Source organism: Hyla sarda, chromosome 2 (genome assembly GCF_029499605.1).
Source record: "Hyla sarda isolate aHylSar1 chromosome 2, aHylSar1.hap1, whole genome shotgun sequence".
Lineage (NCBI taxonomy): Eukaryota > Metazoa > Chordata > Amphibia > Anura > Hylidae > Hyla > Hyla sarda.
In genome coordinates, this window is record NC_079190.1 from 284,551,788 (window position 1) to 284,574,514 (window position 22,727).

Genomic DNA, 22,727 nt, shown 5'->3' on the forward strand with positions numbered 1-22,727 from the left:
ATCAAATGCCTTAGAAAAGTCCAGATATATATAAACATCCACAACTTCACCGCGGTCCTATCTACAACTGACCTTCTCATAGAAGCTGATCAGATTAGTCTGACAGGACCGATCCTGCATAAACCCATGTTGGTGCTGTGTCAGAAGATTATTTTCATTAAGATATTCCAGTATAGTATCTCAGAAAATTCCCAAAAATCTTACCCACAAAAGATGTTAAACTCACAGGCCTTTATTTTCCAGGATCACATTTTTAGCCTTTTTTCCCCCATTGCTAGTCCTGTGGAACTGTCACTGTCATAATCTATGATGACACATTGTTAAGGGGGAAACTAACAGCTGGATAGCTAGCAAAATCCTAAAAATACAGGTAGATAATGCGGGTAACCCTGTTAGTGGAAATTGGTGGAACTGTTTAGGAGATATTAATCTTGTTGGTAATATGGTATGTTCTTCTTAAAGGGGTATTCCAGGATTTTTTTTTTATTTAACTATGCTACAAGGGCTGTAAAGTTAGTGTAGTTCACAATAGTGTCTGTACCTGTGTATGATGGTTTTCTCACAATTCTTCTGTGATTTTCACCCCAATATTTATTGTAACAGCGTACAAAATGACTATTGTCTCAGATTTTTCCCAGCTTGCAATGCGGCCAAAACCTGACTCACTAGTCAGCTGATGACAGGGAGCCTGTCTGCTTCAATGGGTGGAACGATCGCTTTGTGGGAGAGAGATCAATCTGCAACTAATGCAACAGCTGTAGGCACCCTGATTGAAAACCACAGGTCTTTTGAATGGATGCAGCTCATTTATGTTTCAATGGGTGGGGTGGCTGATTTGTGGGAAGGAGGTAAATGGAATTGTAGGATTTGTAGTCCAAAAAAGAAGGCTCAAACAGGAAATACCAGTTCACAATAAGCTAGCCACAGTATTATGGTAATCTCATAACATAGCCATTTAGCCCCAAGACAAGCGCAGATCCTTCCTAAGCATGTCCATTACTGACTGCCAGGTACGTACTAAAATCCCCTTATGGTGGATAACCCCTTTAACTGCACTGGAGGCGGCTGCTGTATTTGAAAGTTTTTCTCCCTCCCATTTAGGTTGATAACTTCATCCCTCTGTGGCTAATAACTCCACCCTCCTTCATGGACTCGCTGAGGAAACGGGATAAATATTCATAAAGGGGAGGGGTTATTGCCAGAAACGGCGGGCTATAGTCAGGCAGGTAGGAAAAAGCATTATACATAGAGCAGGAGCGGCCTCAATTGCAGTAGAAGAAAATACCATATTACTAACAAGACAAATATCTTCTGCACCAATTTATACCCGGTAAGAAGCGTTATAAAAACTTACAGCAGTGTACCCACATTAACCAGCATACATTGTTAGATATGAGGGTGACCCTGCTGTGAGTTTTCTGTTAAAAATCAGAAATAATGGGCTAGCTTTTTGTTTTCTCCTTATAAATTTTTAAAGGGGTATTCCAGGAAAATACTTTATTTTTTATATCAACTGGCTCCAGAAAGTTAAACAGATTTGTAAATTACTTCTATTAAAAAAATCTTAATCCTTTCAATAATTATCAGCTGCTGAAGTTGAGTTGTTGTTTTCTGTCTGGCAACAGTGCTCTCTGCTGACATCTCTGCTTGTCTCGGGAATTGCACAGAGTAGAAGAGGTTTGCTATGGGGATTTGCTTCTAAACTGGGCGGTTCCCGAAACGTGTCATCAAAGAGCACTTAGACAGAAAAGAACAACTCAACTTCAGCAGCTCATAAGTACTGAAAGGATTGAGATTTTTTAATAGAAGTAATTTACAAATCTGTTTAACTTTCTGCAGTTGATATATAAAAGTATTTTTTTTCCTGGATAACCCCTTTAATGCCTCCTTGCTTCTTGTTTTAATAGTTTAAATGCTTTCTTTTTATCATTTATCATACCCTTTATGGTTTTATATAGCCACATTTGTTTTTGTTTTTTTCTAACATTTTAATAGGGTGTACAGTATATCATTCACAGCATCTATTTAGTATGCTCTTAAGGCTGCGTTCCCACAGCGTGTATACGCAGCGTATTTGACGCTGTGCAAAATTTATGGCAGCAGTGGGAAATATGCTGCGTATTCCTTGCTCACTATACACACAGGGCTTTCCGGCGGTAGCCCTATGTGTGCAGTTAGTTTAGGAGGCGGGCCATGTGCCGGCATGACTGTGACGCGCGGCTCCGCCTCCAAAACTCACTACACACACAGGGCTGCCCTGTGTGTATAGTGAGCAAGGAATACGCAGCGTATTTTCCGCTGCTGCCGTAAATTTTGTGCAGCGTCAAATACGCTGCGTATACGCCCTGTGGGAACGCTCCCTAAAAGTGTCGCATTTAACTTATGTACTTTTATTCTTGAGGACATTATACCACTTTATGCCTCAAAGGTCTTCTTTGTTGTTGAAAACTAGCCTTCATGAAGTTTAACATTTTTTGTAGTTCCGCTATTAAAACCATTTATTAAGGGATTTTCAAGAAGAAGAGAAGAAGAAGCACTCAACAATGTTCTTACATTTTACTTCACACAAAAATACAATTGGGGAAAGTTATAATAACCCATAGCAACCAATCAGATTGCTTCATTTATTTTGTCATAGTCCTTTTGAAAAATGAAAGAAGCGATCTGATTGATTGATATATGGGAAACTTCACTACTGTTCCTCTAAACAGGTTTTAATAAATCTTTCCCAGTGGGTATACATGCATGCACATTCCATTGAGGTTGAGGTTATGATTTAGAAGAAGCGCATATCGTAAAAAAGACGTTGTTCCATTTCTTGGATTCACCTGCATGTACTTTCGCTGTATTTTTGTATGGAATCAAGCCTGAGAACAATATTGGTGAGTGCCACTTCTCTTCTTTATGCTTCTTGGATATTCTTTGGCTGTGTCTAATTCAGTGGCTGAGCACCACCAGATTGGCTATCATACTAGTGACTCTACCTATCCACACCAATTTAAAAGCTTGCATCTGGTGGCAAAATTTGTGGTTGCAGAAGTGGCAGCTGCACCTCTACAGTAACTGGATTTTATTAAAGGATAACTGAAAACTTTTTGGGAAAGATTTATTAAACCTTGTGGTGAAGTTGCCCATATCAACCAGATTCCAGCTTTCATTTTATAAAAAGGCCTATGGTAAAGGAAAGCTGTAATACAATTGGTTGTTATGTGCAACTGCTCCACTCTTCCTCTGCACAAGATTTGATAAATCTCCCCCATTATGTTGTGGTCACCATTAACTAGGTGTCCCCCTACCTCTACTTTTGTAATTCTGTCTTGCCTATTGGCTAACCCTTTAAAGGGGTACTCTGCCCCTAGACATCTTATCCCCTATCCAAAGGATAGGAGATAAGATGTCAGATCGCCGCGGTCCTGCTGCGGCACTGCGCTATCATTACAGCACAGAACAAGTTCGTTCTGCACGTAATGACGGGCAATACAGGGGGCCGGAGCATCGTTACGTCACGGCTCCGCCCCTCGTGACATCACGGCCCACCCCTTTCAATACAAGTCTATGGGAGGGTGCGTGGTGGTCGTCACGCCCCCTTCCATAGACTTGCATTAAAGGGACGGGCCGTGATGTCACGAGTGGCGGGGCCATGACGTCACGCTGCTCTGTCCCCTGTATCGCCCGTCATTACGCACAGAGCGAACTCGCTCTGTGCTGTAATGATAGCAGGGTGCCGCAGCGGGGATCCCAGGGCTCCCCAGCAGCGGGACCGCGGCGATCTGACATCTTATCCCCTATCCTTTGGATAGGGGATAAGATGTCTAGGGGCGGAGTACCCCTTTAACGACATTGAACGTAAATGTACGTCATGGTGCCATGGTACTTAGCGCACCATGACATACATTTAGCAGCCAGGGACCCGCCATTAGACCCACCGTAATGGCAGACATAAGCGATCACACTGATGTCCACCATTAACCCCTCAATACAGATCACATCATCTGTGCGGCACTTAACATGGATAATCGGATCGCCTGCAGTGCTGCCGCTGGGATCTGATCATCCAGTATGGCGGCTGTAAGTTCCGCTCACCTGCCACTGGCCGTCTCCTGGGGTCTTCTGATCTGATCTGGTAAATCATCCCTTTTTCACATTATGCTCCCAAAAAAAGAATTTAAAAAAATAATAAACATATTTGGTATCGCCACGTGCGTAAATGTCCGAACTATCAAAATATAATGTTAATTATACCGTATGGTGAAAAAAAAATTCCAACATTTTATTCCCAAGCAAATTTATAAAAAGTGATTTAAAGTAAAATATAAGCAAAAGTGGTACCAATAAAAATACAGACGGCGGCGCAAAAAATTAGCCCTCATACCACCCTGCATATGGAAAATTTGGAATGTTATAGGTGGTCAAAATAGGGCAATTTTAAACATACTAATTTTGTTAAAATAGTTTTTAAAAGCGGTACAATTATAAAAAAAAAAGCATATAACATGGATATAATTTTAATTGTATTGACCCACAGAATAAAGAAAACATATCGGTTTTACCGTAAAGTGTACAGTGTGTATAAAAAAATAAAAAAATAAAAAAAACTTCCAAAATGTTTATAAATTGCTGTTTTCTTTTCCCACATAAATAAGGCTTTTTTTGGTTGTGCTGTACGTTTTATGGTAAAACGTGTGATGTCATTACAAAGTAACATTGATGATGCAAAAACAAGCCCTCATATGGGTCTGTGGATAAAAAATATAAAAGTTATGATTTTTAGAAGGTAAGGTGGAAACAACGAAAATGCAAAAATAAAATTGAAATTCATGATCTTGTAAAATTTTATAATCCTCCCAGTTCACTGCCCCATCATGATAAACCACCCTTGCCCTTATTTTTATTATTTGTTAGTTTTCTACCTTGATATTTCTCTGTATTTTCTGCTCAGTCATATTCACAGACTGGGAAGGGGTGTTCCCCAGCAGGCGTGACATCATTTGAAGACATACAGGGGAGAACTTCCTCCCTCACTCTGCTACACACAGCCCAGAACAGTTCAGTGTGTGAGATGAGCTGTGATTGGAAAAGGCTGAACACACCCCTCAACACTTCAGACTGCATTTCCTGCTTTTGGACTTCTGCCAGGACAGCAGGAGTCCAAAGTCTGTGCAATAGATGGGGGGAAATGTGCTCTGGACAAGTAGTCTCCCTAGTGTCCGCTTTTTTTTAAACACAAATAAAACATAGAAAACTTCTTTTTTTTAAACAAAGTACATTAGAAAATGGGCCTTTTCCTTAAAGGGTAAAAATTTGGTCTAGAAGTTGGGGTAGTGAAAGTCCCCCATAATAATGTCTTTAACCTGATTTGCTACCCCATTTGTCATATTAGTAGGTTTTCTGCTACTTCCATTACATTTGGAGACTTATAACAAAACCCTATCAGTATTTTATTACTCCTTTTTCCCCCTAGAGACTCCACATTTTCATGTCCTCACAAATGTCTTAACACATAATGAACTTAAGGGTGTACATACAGTATCCTGCACATATTTCATTCACATAATTTGAAGCTGTGGTCAGTCATTTAGACATTATTTACATTAAAATTTGCAACTTAAAATCCTGCACATCAAAAATGGGCACAATACATGAGAGTACAACCTAAGGGTAGAGTCATACACAACGTATACACAGCATATTTGATGCTGTGCAAAATTCACTGCGCAGCTGGAAATACGCTGCATATTTTCTGTTAGCTGTGGCCTCCAACCCTCACGGAACACACAGGGCTGCCAGGAGGTGTAAAAATACACAATGGCCCTCATTTACTAAGAGTGGAATGTAGGTTTCTTTGTGGGTTTTAATTCCCTACAATTTATTTTCCACGGTATTTACTAAGGTTTCCCTACATTTTCCACTTTCCCTATACTTTGCTTCTTTTACACATGCTCTGATCTGTAGGGTTTTCCTCAGCTCTAATCCACCACATTTTATGTGGAAACCTTAGTTAATATGTTGGGTTTTTGTGAAAATGTCGGGGACACGCCCCTTTTTGGAGAACACCCCCCCTTTTCACAGCGACCACGCCCCTTTTTCTTGTTCTCTTAGCAAAATTCGGCGCAGACAGAATTTGTGGCGCAGATTCTGGCACAGACAGAGTTTCTGGCGCAATGCGACAGAATCTGGCACACAACCCGACAAAACATGTCTGATTTGCAATAGTAAATGAGGGCCAATATCTTTTCCGCTACGCAGTGTGAAATGCGTTGTGTGTGACCTCATCCTCAGGCAGGTTTTTTTTTCCTATGAGCAAATCCCTCCCCTGTTTCTTGTACAGTCAATTCTTAAAGGACATTTGTACTGCATGAAATTTACATATTCCTGTGCCTGGGCTGTAAACATAAACAAAATAAACTTTGACTCACCTTCCTATGTTCTCCGGTATTTGCCTCCCGGCTCTCCGCTGTGGTCCTCTTGCTGTTTCCTGGGGATGGGAACGTCACAGAGCCGTCACACCTCCTCTGCCGGTGATAGGCTGAGCGCACTGCCGGCCAGAGCTCCTTACATGACAGTGCGCTCAGTCTATCACCGGTCGAAGCAGGACATCACTGCGGCCGGTGATATGCTGACTGCTCTGTCGGCAGGAAGCAGCAAGAGGACCGCAGCGGAGGACCGTGAGGCTGATACCGGAGCAACGGGGGAACGTAGGAAGGTAAGTTATAGTTTATTTTTACAGCCCAGGCACAGAAATATGTAAAACTCATACAGTACAGATGTCCTTTAACAAACTATAACTCTGGAAATTAAAGGGGTACTCCGGTGAAAACCTTTTTTCTTTTAAATCAACTGGTGGCAGAAAGTTAAACATATTTGTAAATTACTTCTATTAAAAAATCTTAATCCTTCCAGTACTTATTAGCTGCTGAATGCTACAGAGGAAATTCCTTTCTTTTTGGAACACTGATGACATCACGAGCACAGTGCTCTCTGCTGACATCTCTGTCCATTTTAGCAACCATGCATAGCTGATGTATGTTAAGAGCAGCATGGTGGCTCAGTGGTTAGCACTGCTGCCTTGCAGTGCTGGGGACTTGGGTTCAAATCCCACTATGGACAACAATAAATAAATATATAACGTCAGCAGAGAGAACTGTGCTCGTGATGTCATCAGAGAGCATTCCAAAAAGAAAAGAATTTCCTCTGTAGTATTCAGCAGCTAATAAGTACAGGAAGGATTAAGATTTTTTAATAGAAGTAATTTACAAATATGTTTAACTTTCTGCCACCAGTTGATTTAAAAGAAAAAAGGTTTTCACTGGAGTACCCCTTTAACTGTCCATTCATAGCTACAGCCATTTCTCATGTATCTTCATTATATTATAGTTTTCATTATACATTATTAATTCTAATTTATGGCCATTTACCAGCATTGAATCTAGCTCCAGTGCCAGTCCTTTAACCCCTTGGATGCTGTTGTCATTTATGAAATACGGTAAATATAATATAAATAAGATACTCTAGACTTATAATTTTTAGGCAATTCACTAATTTAAATTACCATATGATATTTGTAGAAAATGATTTGAACAGTGGTTTAGGTTAAATATATTAACCAAAAATGTGTTGAGTACTGGCGCAGTAAAGCAACTCTGAATCTCTCTTTTATGGCCCTTTTTTCATGTGATGTCAGACTTGACCGCATGCCAACAGAATCTTTTTTTTTCTGAATGTCAGTCTGTCCTTGATGTTTTACTTGAAAGGAAGTGGCTTCTTGACACGAGGCCAGCCTCCAAAATTCTTCCTTACTGTGTGTGCAGATGCACTGACACCTGCATGGTGCCATTCCTGAGCAAACTCTGCACTGGTGTCAAACCAGTCTCATAGCTGAATCCTCTTTAGGAGACAGTCCTCCAACTTGCTGGACTTTCTTGGGTGCCTTGAATCCTTTTTTCATAGCAACTGAACCCCCTCTTCTTGCAGTTCTCAATGATCCGATAAATGGCTGATTTAGGGACAGTCTTACGCCCCCTGACGAAGCACAATAGCGCAAAACGTACCTTAGGGTAAGTGCTCGTGGTATTGGCTCTGCATTGGCTCTCTCTTTGTATTTTTCTGTGCAGCTTTCTTTTCAAATACTCTGGTTCCTTTTACTAATACTTGTATGTACGTTAATTTAGGTCCTCATATTGTGTTTGCTTATTGAGCTACATACCTTGACACTAATGTACCAATGCTTATGACCTTTACCTCTTGCACTTGTGCCTATACTTGTTTTAAGATGTTTTTATGACATATGTGTCTAATAAAGATTTATAATCTATATTTGGGATGCTGTATACATTTTGTTTGCTGTGGGTCTTACAAGCAGCAATGTACTTGCTTGTAAAGACTTTTTGAGTCAAAGCAATCATGACTACATGAGTTTCCTTGGCGGAGTTTCCATGGTTAACAGAAGAAGACAATGGCCCAGATTTATCAAACTGTGTGAGAGGAAAAATAGAGGGATTATCCAACAGCAACCATCACAGCTCAGCTAACGACCTCTGGTAAAGTGAAAGCTGAACTGTGATTGGCTGCTGTGGGAAAATCCCTCCTTTTTTACTCTCACACAGTTTGATAAGTCTGGGCCAATTTGTTCACGCACCACCCCTTTTAACCCCTTAAGGACTCAGGGTGTACCTGTACGTCCTGAGTCCGCTCACATTCTATCGTTCTATAACGCTGTGGCCCCACGTCCTAGCAACAGCCGGGACCCGTGTCTAATAGCGCGCGGCACTGATCACGGTGCCGCTTGCTATTAACCCCTTTTAGACGCGGTGTTCAAAGTTGAAAGTTAAACGTTTTAAAAGGTGAGGAGGAAAAAACGAAAGTACAAAAACGGAAAAACGCTGAGTCCTTATGGGGTTAAAGCTGCCAGTCTGTTCTTAAAATTGAGACCGCATGACAGAGTGATATCAGCTGCCTTGTCCTTGTGAACACGGTTTTCTGAGCTTGCAGGAAGATCATTAAAATGATGTAAGCATTTCACTTTGTGGCGGGCTGAAATTTAGTTGAAATGCGTTATACTTGGGTACTCTCTGGTGCTGCCATAGACAATGCATGAAGCATGCTTCGGCCCATCACTCCATACAGCAAAGAGAATCTGAATCCTGTTTTGGAGATTGCAGAGGGTCCCAGAGGATGCAACCCCCCACAGTCAGACACTTTGTTTTTAAGTGTTCTAATACCCCTTTATGTAAATTGTCATAGCAAGGAATGACTTTATATTTTTTGTAATTCATGAGATCGTTCTTAGTGGTAACACTACTATACAAGCTGAAGCAGCAAACTTTGTGAAAAACCCAAATCTTTGTCAGTGTCTAATTGTTTTGCCACAACTGTATACCTAAGTATAGAACCCATTCAAAATCCAGTTTATAGTATTTTTAAAAAATACAAAGAAAGTATACAAAAATAACAAAGTAGGGATTACTAACCTCTGATCCTGTGCGATATTTTGTGCAAGCTCTGCTTGGCCCCCAGGTCTCTCTTCAGAAGCAGATGTCACATGATCACTGCAGCCAATCAGTGGCCTCAGCAGTCACTTTCCATACTACACGTACGCTTGTAAAGAGGGACAGGGGAGCCAACTTGCGCTTGTAAGGGGAATCGCCGCTGGATTCAACCCTGCTTTACAGCGCTTTAAACCCTGGAGCTACAAAACAAGCCTCCGACTAGTCAGCATCTCATAGTGTGATATCTGCATTTCATTTTCAAGGTTTTGTGTCTTCTTAGACAGCCATTTACATTGTAAGACTATGTCCACATGACCTGTCCCTTTCTTCTCCAAAAAAACAAACAAAAAAAAAACAGGCAATAACGGATGCAAACGGATGTTTGGATCTGTTATTGTTCAGTTAAAGGGATATTCCAGGAAAAAACTTTTTTTTTTTTTATATATCAACTGGCTATAGAATTTTAAACAGATTTGTAAATTACTTCTATTAAAAAACATTAATCCGTTCAGTACTTATGAGCTTCTGAAGTTAAGGTTGTTCTTTTTTGTCTAAATCCTCTCTGATGACACGTGTCTCGGGAACCGCCCAGTTTAGAAGCAAATCCCCATAGCAAACCTTCTAAACTGGGCGTTTCCCGAGACACGTGTCATTTGACTTTCTGGAGCCAGTTGATATAAATAAAAAAGTTTTTTCCTGGAATACCCCTTTAATAAACCCAAAAAATGTTTTATATTTTTTGTTCTGAGCATGCTCAGAAGTAAAAACAGATCAAAAGACGGATTGAAAAAACAGATGCAAACGGATGACATTAAAGGCTCATCCATTTTCCATAGACCTCAATGTTAAATTTACTGTATCCATTTAATTCTTCAGTTTTTTTGACTGCATGCAATAAACAATGGCGAACATCAGCACAATCCCTGGTGTCTGCCATTACTGGATGTCCCTGGCTGCTGCTCATAGTTGTGCATGAAGAGCGCGCAGCTCGTGCGCTCCCTACATGTACAAGAAGTAAATGTACATCCTGGTGCGTTAAGTACCAGGGCATCAGGACATATATTTATGTCCAATGTCCTTAAAGGGCCCTAGACATCTTACCCCTTATCCAATGGATAGGGGATAAGATGTCAGATCGTGGGGGTCCCGCTGCTGAGGACCCCCGTGATCTTGGCTGCAGCTCCCCGCTGTCATTACTGCACAGAGCAAACTCGCTCTGTGCGTAATGATGGGCAATACCGGAGCATTGTGGCATCAGAGCCACTCAATACAAGTCTATAGGAGGGGGCGTATCAGCCATCATAGACTTACATTAAGGGGGCGTGCCCTAACGTCACAATGCTATGGCCCCTGTATCGCCTTTCATTAGGCACAGAGCGAGTTTGCTCTGTGCAGTAATGAAAGCCGAGTTCACGGGGGTCCCCAGCGGCGGGACCTCCACGATCTAACATCTTATCCCCTATCCTTTGGATAGGGGATACAATGTCCTGGGGCGGTGTACCCCTTTAAGGGGTTAAATAAGCTCTCTCATTTGAATAAACTTTGCATAGATCAATAGTAAAAGCGTATATAAGAAACTTTTGTGATATACTGTATTTTAGTAAAAAAATCTTAACCCCCCCCCCTCCCCACACTCCTGCTGCTCAAATCTTCTTCTCTGAAAATCGTCTCAGCTTGCCCTGTGTTTGCAAGACAAGCCAATACCAGTCTGTGGAGATGAGAGGAGGGAGCTCTGCCCACCAGCTCTGAGAGAACAGCAAATCAGAGATGAAGCCTGGTGAGCAGAAATCTACTGAAAACTACCATATACACATTTCATAATGGCCAGAAATAGTGCTGCTCCTCATGTACACACAGGACAGCATATCCTGAAAAGTCACCTGAAATGACAGCTACTATATGCAGCTAGGTAGAAGATTGTGAGTCACTGCTTTCCCTATTGACAAAATAGCCCCCCCTAGTATTTTGCTTTTATTTGTCACTATTGGCAATATTTGCTATTCTGCTTAATACTTTTTTGCTCGTGAAAGCTGCTTAAACTTTTTTTTTTCCCTTCCAAAAATGGAAATCTTTGTCAGTTGCCTGAGATTAGCAGCAGCTCCAAGCAGCTTCCAGGGAAGCAGGATCCGCTTCTGATCAGTAGGATGACAGCCAACAGCCATATCATTATCAGCTGCTCTGAGAAAAGGATGAGCTATGGCAGACATGATATATGGGGTGACAGTTTTGGGGTGGCCTGTTTTATCAGCTGAAACCTAGTTAAATGTGTCATTTCTAAGTTATAACTCTTGTTGCTGCCAACAATATCCATGTACATTTGAAGAGCTGAACATGGGATAAACTCGACAATTAATTTTCCTTTTATATGCCACACCCAAGCAGAGGGGTGTATGAGATGTACCTTTTTAAGAAAGAAACCGTAGTTATTTTATACACACAAAATGCGCCACAGCTTTTCCACCGACCATCCTGCCTCATATGTTGGCATTATCTAAATAAAGGATAATACAGCAATTTCAAAGTAAACCTCTAGTTCTTTTTCTGTACAATGTGCAGCTGCAGTAGCTTAAGGGTATGTTAACACCGCATAATTCCCGCGGAATTCCGTGAGCGGAATTACGCTCAGTGAACGTTAACATCTGCGTGAATTTGTCTTCTGCGAGACTCGTTCACACTGAGGAATTTAAGCGGCGGACAATTCCGTCGTTGAAACTGTTCCGTGCAAAGAGAGAATAAAGAAAGAACATCAGCGAGCAATGCATAGCCATCAATGGTGACGGTGCAGTGCTGCGCAGTCCTACCACCAAAGGATTTCTGCGGCGACCGCCAGATGGAATCTCCGCTCATGGAATTTTGCTAGTGGAGATTCCGTAGTGTGAACGTACCCTAAGAAAGATGAAGAATCTTGAATCCCTATTATAGGGAACACCCATACTGTTAAAAATTCTAGAAAAATGTGTGTCCAATTTCAAATGAAACCCAATTTTTGCATCCAACCATGGCCCAATAAAGGATCTGTCAACAAGTCTGTAGTAAAGATGGCTTTTAGGGTAGTCTTATAAATTCCCTGTTCACCAGCACTATACTGACACTGGTAAATATCGAATGCAAAACTACTTTTAATACATAATGTGGCTCTATTCACAAGTGTAGCAACAGTTTTGACATTTTTTTATGTGTACTAATTACTTGACTACCAATAACGTAAAGGAGTATTCCCATATTCTAGGGACATGCCATTGCATTTTGTTAAAACATTTACATATCAGTGTATCCCCTTTGCTATTTAGCAGCATGGGGCTGCCTATTGCCCCTGTATCAGAAATGTGTGGATGGGGTTGTCAAAACCAAGAACATAAACACTATTGACCCCTAACATTAAAACCACCTGCCTCATATTGTGTAAGACCCATTATGCCACCAAAACAACTCTGACCTGTCATGGCCTGGATTCTACAAGACCTTTGAAGTGTCCTCTGATATTTTGGCAGAAAGATATTAGAAGCAGATCCTTTCAGTCCTGTAAGTAGCTTCATCCAGTTGAGATTTGAGAAATTTGGAGGCCAAGTCAGCACCTTAAACTCTTTGTCATGTGACAGGGTGCATTATCCTGCTGAATACTATTGTCATGAATGGGTATACTTGGTCTGCAATAAAGTTTAGGTAGGGGGTATAGGTCAAAGTAATATCCACATGAATGTCAGGACCCAAGGTTTGTTTCCCAGCAGAACATTACCCTGTCACACTGCCTCTGCCTCATCTTTTTCCCAAGGTGTATCTCTTCCCTAAGGCAAGTGATGCACTCACACCTAGCCATCCACATGATGTAAAAGAAAATAGCGGATTTCATCCATAGTCCAGTTCTGATGTTTATTGTGTATACTTTTTTTGGTTTGCAGGTCAACCTGGGTGCTCTGACAGTCTATATGCAGCAAGCTAGGATGCACTGTGCATTCTGACACCTTTCTATCATAGCCATCAGAAACTTTTTCAGCAGTTTCTGCTAGCCTTTCCTCCCCACATGCATAAAAAGAACATTGGCTGCCCATGATTCTGTCATTTGTTCCCAGGTTATCCTTTTTTTTTGCTTACTATATCCTACCTCTAGACAGCCACCAGTGTTATGGCTGATCAGTGTGCATATGCTATTTAACACTGTAGACCATTAAATATTACAAAATAAATTATATTAATAGTACGATTTTGTTACTAATATTTTCCCAATTTCATTTTCCAGGAGATGCATTGTGCAGTGCTAATGGAGAAGGGCTTCTGAGACTCTGACAGGTGAGATGTCTATTGGCTTTTAGTTGGTTATTTCATACTTTACTACAGATTCTATGCACTGATACTGTTTCCGGCTCCCGGCCCACGGAACGAAATTTTGCGGCCCACACCAGGGATCTGAAATTTGTATCACCAAAAGCCCGGGACATGCAGTTCTGGGCGCCAGGCAGAGGATTTCTTCAGGCATTTAGCCCTGCTTCAGGCAAGCAGGGCTAAATGCCGGAAGACTTCACACACTTCGGCAAACACTGCTACATGGGACCCGGTGCACATATGACAAGGCAACCAGTCTTGCCCCATCACTAAACTGCTACTTACATCTGCCTGCGGAGACTTCCTGGTGGAGGTGCACACGGTAAGTGATGTCATCGCAAGCGCTGTGCAGGGACGCCGATGTCCTGCGCAGCACGTGCGAGGATGTCACTTATATCGCGCACCTCAGCCAGGAATTCCCGCAGGCAGATGTAAGTAGTGCTGTCCAGGGGGGGAATCTGTTCTACGCTACCTAATGCGGGTTAACTGTGCTGCGCTACCTAATGGGGGGGGAAACTGTGCTACGGCTACCTAATGTAGGGAATCTATGCTAAGACTACCTAATGTGGGGAATCTGTGTTATGGCTACCTAATGTGGGGAAACTGCTACCTTCCTAATGTGGGGAAGCTGATACCTACCTAATGCTCCCCCCCCCTGCAGTAGCACCCCCATCATCTGTCAGCTCATGCTATTACCACGGGGGGGGGGGGGGGGGAATGGGGGGGGAGGGTTGTTGCTGGTGGATGATGGGGGTGCTACTGCTGGTGGGGGGTGTTCCTGGTGGATGATGAGGGGCGCATGATGTGGGCATTATATGAGAGGGGCGCATGATGGGGGGCATTATATGTGAGGGGTGCATGCTGAACAGCCTCACCCAGCTGCTACCTCCAGTGGTCCCCAGATAATTTAGGTTTGAGACCCCTGATCTAAACTCTCCCTAATCCCCCTCCCAATTTGTCCCTGACTCTCACTAACTCTATCCCTGTAATTTTTTTCTCTGGAAACCCCCCTATAAATACCTTTTATCTTTATACCTTTTATCTTCCCTGTTCGGCAGCTCAGTCTCCAGCCGTGTGCGAGGGGAGGAAGGGGGCATGCCCCAGCAGGCGCTACGTCACTGAAGCCTGCTGGGGGGGGACCACTTCCACCCTCACTTCACGTCACTGTAGCAGAGTCTGGACCTAGGAGAGCAGCGGAGCTTACAGCTGCAGGGAGAAGGTGAGAACTTCTTACACACTGCTCTATCACCTGTCTCCAGCCAGCCGGCCATGTCCGCAGCTGCTGCGGGCACAGCGCTCGCTCCTGCCTGTCTGATTGACAGGCAGGAGCAGTGATGTGCTCGTCACTTGTCCCGGCTGCAGTCTGATATTTTGGACTCATGCCAGGCCGGCATGAGTCCAAAATCACTAACAGACTAGCGGCCAGGACATGTAGGGAGACCCCCAGTGGTGGGATTTCCCAAATAAAAAAATATATAATTTTTTTTTAAAGACATACATTTAGGAACTTGTTATTTATACAGTAATTAACAACATATAAAAACAGGTACTCTTTAATTTCACATGGAAATTCTGCATGTGTTTACACCAAGAAGTTAACTTCAGTTTGATTCCACAGTCCCATTCTTGATGCAAAAGTTCCGCAGCTAAAATTCCGCATTCTGCAAAAATATAAGTCATGTCTTCTATTTTTGCGGAATTCAGCTGCGGAAGCCCATTAAAGTGAATGGGGCTTTTTGGCGTATTTTGTGTGAACTTTGTGCAAAATTTAAACATGTTCAATGAATAAAAGCACTTTTTAAATGGGCTCTGTGTATTCATATGGAAATTCCGCACAAATTCTGCATAGATGCGGAACTCAGGCCAAATGAATGTGGCAACGGAATTCCGCATCCATGCGGAATTTCTGCCATCTGCACATAGCCTAAAGGAAAGGTTTCTTTCACATGGGAGACTTGTTTCCTACTAGTGTTTTTAGATCAAAAGGGATTGGAGCTTGGGTCAGGAGAGAAGGAAAACATTTTCTTGGGGCTCATTAGAACAGATTTTCTTTTTCAACAAGCGAACCCCTTTTAAGGCCATGTCACCATCCATTTACCCATTTTCTGGACCTTAAAATGGCAGTTTTACAAAATAATTTTTTGGTCCATTTTTTTCTTTTTCCCTATATTATTAGTGTAAAGGCCACACAAGTGTTCAGCTTTGAATGTCTTCTCTTGCTTCCTCATTCCCAACATCAGTGCATTGCCTGATTAAATGCAGTGCAGGGGAAGAAGGGACATTTTACAGGAGGGACCCAAGGAGAGGATATCATGCTGTACATGTACAAAGCTCAGCCTATGATATAAGCTGCAGCATGGCCTGACATTACCTGTTAAGCATGGAGTCTTTGTTTTTACAATAATAAAAAATATATATACTTAAAGAGGTACTGCGCTGAAAACATCCAAAGTCATGGACAAGAGATGACTCATGGACAAGGCTGCATGAGCAGACACACCAATCACCTCCCACCACCACAAGGGAGGGACACGCCCCCTTCCCCAGAGAGGATTATTAACACTGAGAGCTAATGAAAAGAGGGATTTTTATAATAAATATAGGGCATAAAAATAGATGTCAATAGTCAGGATTAGGTACTGAGTAACTTATATTTTTTTGTGAGATCTGACATGTACACATTAATGGGCATTGCGTAAATGATGTAGCATCGGGAGATTCACTGTTTATGTAACTCTGGTTACATGGGGTACGTCATTTATGCAGATTCTATTAAAGCCTATGGGAGATTATGCTAATTGTATAAGACAGCTCACTCAGCTGTTTTCGGCTTCCTGGCTACCTCTGGAAGCCGTAAAAAGGCCAGAGTAGGCTGGGAAAGCTGTGTGTTATTGAGATGGAATTACTCCTATAAGGATTTGGCCCATTTTTTTCAGTTGACATAGCCATATGAGGGCTTGAGTTTTTGCAAGACAGGTAGTATTTTTCAGTATCATGTAATTTTATTGCATAAACAAGGCAGTATAAACGATATGTTAACTGCTGGCCAGTATAAATACTGCAATCCCAAAGTTATATAAAACTGTAAAAAAAAATCTCACCATATGTTGCGAGTCATAAGTTGTTTTTTTTTTGCTTTTTTTGTCAGAGTTTTTATTTTTTGGGGTGTATACAACTTTTTTGGGGAGGACAGTAAAACAGTAATTTTGCCAAAGACTTTTTTCTTATACATTTTTAATGACCTTCAACATGCAGGTCAAACAATGTAATATTGTATTGGTCAGGTCATTACAAACACTGATACCAATTATGTGAGCTTTTTTGTTTTCTTTCTTTTTCCTTTTTCTAGGATAATAAAGCATTTTCAGTAGAGGAAGATTTTTTTATTTATTTATTTATTTTTAATTTATTTTGATGATTTTTTAAATTAATTTTTTAATCATTCCCACAAGGCTTAAAGGGGTACTCTGGCAAAAAACATCTTATCCCCTATCCAAAGAATAACGGATAAGATGTCTGATCGCGGGGGTCCAGCCGCTGGGGACCTCCACAATCGCCGAGCCAACAGCGTTGACATCCGGAACATGGAAGCGCATAATTGGTATATCTGTTCGGGATGTGACGCCACGCCCCCTTCATTCATGTCTATGGGAGGGGGTGTAATGGCTAGTATGTAGCCGTCACACCTCCTCCCATAGACATGAATGGAGGGATCGTGGTGGATGTAGTCGCCAGTCATCCAGCGTCAGGACCCCCGCGTGATCAGACATCTTATCCCCTGTCCTTCGGTTAGGGGATAAGATGTTTTTTTGCTGGAGTACCCCTTTAATAACTGACACAATACAATACAGTGCCATCCTTTTTATATTGATGCCTTTTGTAGAATACGGACAGGCATCTTGTTAGACGTGGGATCTGTTGTTAGGTCTGTGTCTACCAAAGCAACACAACGCCACCCCGCATTTTCATTGTGTGGGAGAGGGAAATCTGCAATGGGGTCACAGAGGCAAATGGCTGAAACACCTGACATTGCATGCTATTATGTCAGGTAGCAGAAACAACATGCTTACTATGAGGTAATAATAGTACATTATAGGGTAAATTTTGGATGGTCACCTTATTGTACATTTATATTACTGTGAGCTGTTGAAGTTGTAGTGCGGTCCCATTGGCAGTAGTTATTCTCAAGCTGTTTAAATTTGCAGCTGTTTTACAGGTTTCTTTTTTTGATAAAAACTGTTCCCTTTTACTTCCTTTAGAGGTGGAGGTGGCGTGCGCTTCACTGAGCAAAAACTGTTTCACATATATTCTTTCAATATGAGATTTTAAATTTGCTTGTTAAACCTAACTAAGGCTGGGTTCACACTACGTTTTCTCCCATACGGGAGCGCATACGGCAGGGGGGAGCTAAAACCTCGCGCTCCCGTATGCCTTCCTATGCACTCCCGTATGTAATTCATTTTAATGAGCCGGCCGGAGTGAAACGTTTGGTCCGGTCGGCTCATTTTTGCGCCGTATGTGCTTTTCCCCCGGACCTAAAACTGTGGTCAACCACGGTTTGAGGTCCGGTCGTAAAAGCGCATACGGCGCAAAAATGAACCGACCGGACCGAATGTTTCACTCCGGCTGGCTCATTGAAATGAATGACACACGGGAGCGCATACGAAGGCATACGGGAGCGCGAGGTTTTAGCTCCCCCCTGCCGTATGCGCTCCCGTATGGGAGAAAACGTAGTGTGAACCCACCCTAAACCACATTCTGTTACTACATTGTGTAGGATCATTCTTAGGTTATGTGCACATGGTGTATTTTTCTAGCACTAGAAAAAAGCATTGTAAAATATATATATGGGGCAGAAAATCTGAAGCTAGCCTTCGATTTTTGTCATGTATTTGATTCTTTTGACCACATCTATCTTGTGGGCCCTGCTCACATTACACGTTTAGGGCTCTGTTGGGCTTAATGTCCGCATTCTATCAAAAAAGGTACCAATGTGCAGTCAGGTGTATTTCCTATTGGCAGGAAACCTGATGTGAATGTGACCTTAGTTGCATTAAAGGGAGACTCCACTGCCCCAGCGTGCGGAACATTTTGTTCTGAACACTGGGTGCGGGCTGCGGGGGTTGTGACGTCACGGCCACGCCCTTCGTGACATCACAACACTCCTCCTCAATGCAAGTCTATGGGAGGGGGTGTGGCAACCGCCATACCCCCTCCCATAGACTTGCATTGAGGTAGCGTGACGTCACGACCCCGGCAGCCCACACCACAAATGGTTTCCGAACGCTGAGGCAGTGGAGTACCGCTTTAAGTGGTGTCCTGCATTTCTGATGTGTTTTCATGAGATATATGCTTGACAGGTTACTTACGTTGGTGTATTTAAAGTATACACTGCATAAAACATGCTGACGAGCATTGCATGTGTTTTTCAGTGCATATTTTGGCATCTGATATATGTCAAAATGCGTCAGATGGCCTAAAACACTAATGTATTAAGGGTCAGGGGACTTGTGTCCTGGTTATTAGTCTTACCCAGCTTTGACAATATGAATAGTAAATGTTTGATAAGAACAAAAGGACTTGTAGTGAAACAGCTCGATGTTAAGAGAAATTCACATTGGATTTCAAAGCAGGGCAAGAAAGCTAAATGAACAAGTGGTGTTAGTAAAACGCCATGTGTGGTTCCTGGTGTCATGGTATTGAGTGACTGTAATGTTACAGCACCCTGAACTTCCCCTGCGTGCTGCCCACATCCACCCAGCTCCAGTGTGAGGTAGAGATATTTCTCAGGCAGCTATAAATAGACTGTGATAGGAGGGTGCGTGGGCGCAGGGGAGAATTGCGGGGGAGGAAAACCCAGCTATATATAGGTACTTCCTCTCCACTGACACTAAAACTGGAAACAATGCAATCTTTAGAGCATCGCAGAATGATTTTTCTCATTCTCTTCAGACTATGCTAGTTATGAGGCTGACGTCATCGGCCCTCCCTGACCTTTAGAGCGAGCTATCGCTTTATACAGCTGATATTGCAGTCCAAGTGTTGTGTCATTTCAGTCAGTGGATGCATTAGATATTATAGATCTTGTATAACTGTAAGTTTTACGTTATTCTTCTTTTACTAGATTGCATTTCTATATCAGTCATGATACCTCGTTTGTGCTGTTTATAGATGAAGAATGTCAAAGTATTTATCTGGAATTACTTAAGGGGGTGTTCTAATCACTTATAGCTTGTTATATCTTAATTGCTTACAAATACTAGACTATTTGCTAGAGTATTTAAAAATATACATTTTTTATTTTAACAATATTTGCTTATCACAGATATGCATTGTGTCGCCATTTTTTATATAGCACAACTAGTACTAGCTCTGCAGAAAAAGCTCTTGGCTTATCGGGCTTCTATTTCAATGTACAAACAGTGAGTGATGGCAGCTATTAGCAGCTGCCACTCACAGTAAATGATGTCCGTCATTAAAGGGGTATTCCAGGAAATTTTATTTTTTATTTTTATATCAACCGGCTCCAGAAAGTTACAGATTTGTAAATTACTTCTATTAAAAAAAATCCTTCCCGTAGTTATCAGCTGCTGAAGTCGAGTTCTTTTCTGTCTAACAAAAGTACTCTCTGCTGACACCTCTGCTTGTCTCAGGAGTAGGAGCAAATCCTCATAGCAAACCTCTAATGCTTTGGACAGTTCCTGAGCATTCATGTTTGTTGACCCACGCAATACAGATGTCAAGTCTGCCATAAAGTGCACTGTGTAAAAGCGAAACTCCCAAAAGTTGAGAAATTGCAGTTTTTTTTATTTTATTTCCCCCATAGATAGTGATATTTTTCCTTTTGCCATAAATTTTGTGGTAAAATGAAAGGAGTAATTACAAAGTACAATTGGCCCCTGAAAACAAGCTGTCTTATGGGGAAAAATACAAAGATCGAATAAAACGAAAATGCAAAAAGTAAAATGAGAAAATTTAGTTGCGTCTTCAAGGCCTTAATGGGCTGTGTCCTTAAGAGGTTTAAAGGGGTACAAAAGGGGTATAAAAAGCATCAATTTAGGCCTTTTTATTTTTTTACTTTCACGCCATTCACCGTACGAGATAATTAATGATATATTTTAATAGTTCTGATATTTATGCACACGGCGATACCAAATATGTTTATTTTAAAAAAAATTACACTTTTTTGGGGGTAAAATGGGGAAAATTGACAATTTACATTTTTATTGGGGGAGGGGATTTTTCACTTTTTTTTTTTTTTTTTTTTTACACTTTAATAGTCACCATAGGGGACTATTTATAGCAATCCTTTGATTGCAAATACTGTTCAGTGCTATGCATAGGACATAGCACTGATCAGTATTATCGGTCATTTTCTGCTCTGGTCTACTTAGACCAGAGCAGAAGACCTGTGGAAGGAAGCGGAGGCAGGTGAGGGGACCTCCGTCTGCCGTTCTGGATGATCGGATTGACGCGGCAGCACTGCGGGCGATACGATCATACATTTTAGTGATTGCAGCGCTGTAGATCCCGTTTATTGATCACGGCATCTGAGGGGTTAATGGCGGACATCTGCGTGATCGCGGATGTGGGCCATTACCGGTGGGTCCCTGGCTGCTATCAGCAGCCGGGACCTGCCGCGCATGACCAGAGCGTTGCTCCGATGCGCGCGGTCTTGCATACGACATAAATGTACGTCATGGTGCGTTAAGTACCACCGCACCAGGACGTACATTTACGTCCTGCGTCGTTTTGGCTGCAAAAGGTGGAGGGGGATTTATCAGAACCTGTGCAGAAGAAACGTTGATCAGTTGCCCATAGCAAACAATCAGATTGCTTTTTTAATTTTTAAAAAGGCCTCTGGCACATGAAAGAAGCAATTTGATTGGTTGTAAGGGGAAACTGGTTAACTTTTCTTTTGAACAGGTTTTGATAAATCTCCCCCATTGGAGCTGAACTACATTATTGCCAATGGAGCTGAGCTCTAATACCAGTACAACGCATGGACATGTATGGATCTGTAGCCAACACAGAAAGTGCAGCCTGGAGTGCTGAGGGGTGTGTGTCCAGCCTCATCCAATCATAGCTCCTCTCACACTTAACTGCCATATGCTGTTGGTTGGACACACCCCCCGCAGCACTCCAGGCTGCACTTCCTGTGTTTGGACTTTGGTCCAAAGTCTGTGTATGAGATGGGGGAAAATGTGTTCTTGAGCTTTTTTAAGCACAAATAAAAAATAGAAAACGTCATTTTTTTTTTTAACAAAGTACAGTAGAAATATTTTTTATTTACCATAAGGAGTGCAATAGCAAATTTTTTTTAATGAGAGTTATCATTTAACTAAGGCTGCTTTCACACTATGAGCATTCATCCGTTATTAAACATCCGTTTTCTGTGTGAAAACAGATGTATAATAACAGATGAAATAACGGGTGCTAACGGATGAATAAATATTCATCCGTTAAGACCCGTTATAACATCCCTCATGTATGGCAGTAACACCTCTGCCTACAGACTCCCACAGCCGGGACTACTACTACTCCCATCATGGAACAGATTTGTTTCCATGATGGGAGTAGTAATTCCCTGGCTGCGGGAGTCTGCAGACAGCTGGGGAGGCTACATTAGTGTTTGTACTACTACCCCCACCATGGAACAGAGGCGGTTCCACAATGGGGGTTGTAGTACAGGGGCTGAGAGATTGATCGCACCGGGTTTCACTTCTGAGACCCAATGCGATCAGAAGTTATTAAGCAGGGGAGCGGGAGGCAAGCTCCGCAACCCTGTAATGTATCAGTGTATTTTTACTTTCATCTTTAAATCCCCCCACGGGGAGCCCTGAATGGCCGGTACTGAGGAGCCAATCGGGGCTCGCAGCGGGAGATTTAATAATGAACATTGTGAGTAGCAGGGGCCATATG

At 42.1% G+C, this 22,727-nt stretch overlaps 1 protein-coding gene across 3 annotated transcripts in view; it reads left to right on the forward strand.

Annotated features, from left to right (window-relative positions):
- HIVEP3 (HIVEP zinc finger 3) overlaps nt 1–22,727 on the forward strand; it is a 119,983-nt gene that overhangs the window by 12,185 nt on the left and 85,071 nt on the right. For all 3 annotated transcript variants that reach the window (XM_056557320.1, XM_056557316.1, XM_056557315.1), the window contains exon 2: nt 13,723–13,772. The gene's annotated coding sequence lies outside the window, so the exon portion shown is untranslated. The remainder of the gene's footprint in view (nt 1–13,722; nt 13,773–22,727) is intronic.